Source organism: Sinocyclocheilus anshuiensis, unplaced genomic scaffold, assembly GCF_001515605.1.
Source record: "Sinocyclocheilus anshuiensis isolate Anshui unplaced genomic scaffold, SAMN03320099.WGS_v1.1 scaffold6, whole genome shotgun sequence".
Taxonomy (NCBI): domain Eukaryota; kingdom Metazoa; phylum Chordata; class Actinopteri; order Cypriniformes; family Cyprinidae; genus Sinocyclocheilus; species Sinocyclocheilus anshuiensis.
The window spans coordinates 1,913,776-1,916,866 of NW_015547668.1; the positions used below are offsets into that span (position 1 = coordinate 1,913,776).

General features: G+C 33.7%; 1 long non-coding RNA gene across 1 annotated transcript; it reads right to left on the reverse strand.

Moving 5' to 3' along the window:
- Positions 1 to 1,538: 1,538 nt before the first annotated feature.
- LOC107702674 (uncharacterized) lies at positions 1,539 to 2,242 on the reverse strand. Its single transcript, XR_001635785.1, has 4 exons — positions 2,212 to 2,242; positions 1,826 to 1,896; positions 1,696 to 1,743; positions 1,539 to 1,604 (listed from the first exon to the last, which is right to left on the reverse strand). It is a non-coding gene; the product is annotated as an uncharacterized LOC107702674 (long non-coding RNA).
- Between the last annotated feature and the right edge of the window lie 849 nt (positions 2,243 to 3,091).

Sequence of the window (3,091 nt, forward strand, 5' to 3'; positions counted from 1 at the left end):
CCATCAGTTAACATCTTGTGAAGTGAAAAGCTGTGTTTTTCTAAAAAACAAATAAAGCATTAACGGTGCTGTATGTAAGTTTTTGACTCTACTAAAGCAGAAAAATACCATAATATGTTTGCAGATATTTAAGAAACATGCTAAGTTAACATACTAGTTTATCTGAAAAACAATGCTACAGTCAGAAAAAAAACGACACGAGGGTGGATTAGAACCCAGAATTCATTTATTTATTAAGTACAGTGAAGCATCTCGGTACTAATTGTGTTTTATTATTAATACGTTTATTATTAATTTATATTAATATAGTCGCTTGCAATGTGGGCAGGGCCCACGTGCGCTGCGCAAACGCAAAATAAAAGCAGCGTTGCAGATAAATTACTAGATATGGCCATGGAAAATATGTATTGCAAAATCATTGCTTTTGTGCGGTTTCATTTATATTTTGCAATTCTTTATTTTTGTTTGCAAAAAACACATTTATTTTTTCTCAATACTTTTATTTTCGTTTGCAAAACTTTATTTTCTTTTGCAAAACTTTATTATTTTGCATATATATGTGGCATTATATTGACTCCATACATAATCCATAATTAATGCTTCCTCCTGTGAAAAAGTCGTCTCGTCTGAATCAGGAGAGAAATATGCAAATATCAAGCATCGTTTACAAGCCAAAACAGTCCTGAACAAATATGCCGTGGATTTTAAAATGAGAGGACAACAGGAGATGGGCTTTTCCACTGAAGGAAGCGTTATCATGGATTATAGACCTGAAGCAATTTGGCCAGAAGCAAATGTTAAAACATCTTGATGGATTTTTCACTTCACACGACATTAACTGATGCACTGGAGTGGTGTGGATTATTGTGATGCTTTTATCAGCTGTTTGGACTCCCATTCTGACGGCACCCATTCACTACACACACAGGATCCATTGGTGAGCAAGTGATATAATGCTACCATTCACTGCAGAGCATCCACTGGTGAGCAAGTGATGCAATGATCAACTACTACAAATCTGATGAAGGAACAAACTAATCTACATCTTGAATGGCCTGAGCGTGAGTTAATTTTCAGCAAATTTTCATTTTTGGGGTGAACAATTCATTTAACCAAGTCAAAAATGTAGTATGTCAGCCATTTATGTAAAATATACTGTATTTCCGCATGTGTGGTTAATGTGCAATATTTACAGCTACTGGCATTTGATGATTTGAGAATTTATTTAAATTGATTGATTAAATTCAGGTGTTTGATATAAGATGGTGACACACTATTTTAATATTTTTTTTAAATATATGTATGCTCTCATGAAAATAAATATGCTCTCATGAATGTAAAAAATTAAATAAATAAATAAAAGTCCCTAAAATTAATTCTAGGGACCAAATATTGGCCCATAATAAAAGAAAGGAAATTTCTGATGCTGCAAATTCCTTTTGATTTTCATTGTTGTCTAAAGCTAAACGACTAAATGTAAAGCTGACACTCGTACATGAACAGATTTAGACCTTTGACACGAAGGAAGGACTTACTTACATGTGCTTGCTGTTTGGTGGCATGCAGGAATGTAATGGAATTAGGCATCCTCGATTGTTTCATATCTACAAATTGATTTAAAAATTATTTCATTTTATACAAATATGGAGCAGATAGTAAAGGTCTCAAACCCCACAGGAAGGTTACGCAAAATACCTTAAGTATTGTCTGAGAAGTGTCAAGCCTGAAAGAATGAGCTAGTATCTGTAAGGAGAGACAATACTCATTTAATACATAGCCTAGATTAAATCTCAACATCTAACCTAAGAACTAGTCAAAAACGCACTTGTCTTATGCTGGTTACTCGGGCTCCACTTGGAATGTGAACCTCCCGGAGAGCTATGATCCTGTTATCTGCTAAATAACAGCTTATGTCAGCACTCATAACACATCTTTTACATTTGCATGTGATTTGCATGTCAGCAAAAATTGTGCAATTATTCAAAGCCATAGTCAAAACTGCCTTGTGCTGTCAGATGCACCTGCTGCTCCATCACAACTGATTTTAGAACAGTGGCCAAAAGGCAAAGCTAATTACTTTTCAGTAATTTAGGATATTTTTCCAATTGTAAAAACAAAGATGGTTACAAAAAGACATTGCCATGGCAACCCCAGGATGCTGACCGCTGTTTAACTGCATTTCAGACAGATTATTATAAAAATTAGACCAACCATTGAGATCAAGCCTCTTGAGGGCAATCCAAACTGCAGCACCATAAACCATAAAACGATATAAAAGTGTATTTTTCATAATTAAAGTCAAAATTAGAAATAAAAATGTAATAATTTTTAATATTAAAAATATTGATTAGTTACTATAACGGGAGTTGTAGAACAACTAGAATAGAGTACATTTCTAAAATAAAGCGCAGATTAACAGTACAAAAGTCAATAACTTGAGTTTTAAAATCGGTGCCAATTAAGTAAAATAAAAAAGAATATATTTATAACTGAGTGCGTAGATTCAATCAATAGAGAAAAATACAAAAAGCAAAGGCAAAAAATCTGCCCACCAAACAAAATGCAAAGTTCAAGGTCCTTTGAACAAAAATGTATTCCTGAAGATTTACATAAAGGTGACAACAAAAGCTAAAGTGCACAAACAAAAAAAGTGAAGCTGACTGAGCTTTTGAAGGATGATGAGTTTTGTGAATTATGTATTACAAGATTGCGTTGTTTATGTTGTTAGATTATTATTTATGCTTTTAGGAGTTTTGTTCCAGTAAAGCAACATTTAAAAGCTTTGACTTGTACAAGCACATCATAATGTTCTTGTTTTGTTTTTAATTTCTTGATTTAGCGGTTTTATCTGTACGTATAATGCGATATCGTTTTCCTTAAAAGTTTGTGTTTACTTGTTTGTTTATTAGCACCAAATTACGCTATGTGAGCTATTTTAGTCGTTTTGCTTGCTAAAAATGTTTGCGAAAGACTTTTATTTTGAAAAATGATCCGAGCGTCACCGTTCTCAACGTCTGTCCGTTCACACGTCACTGCTGTGGAGTAGAGACGCAAAGTCCGATTCTTTTCCGCGAACCGGTTCTTTTCGGAC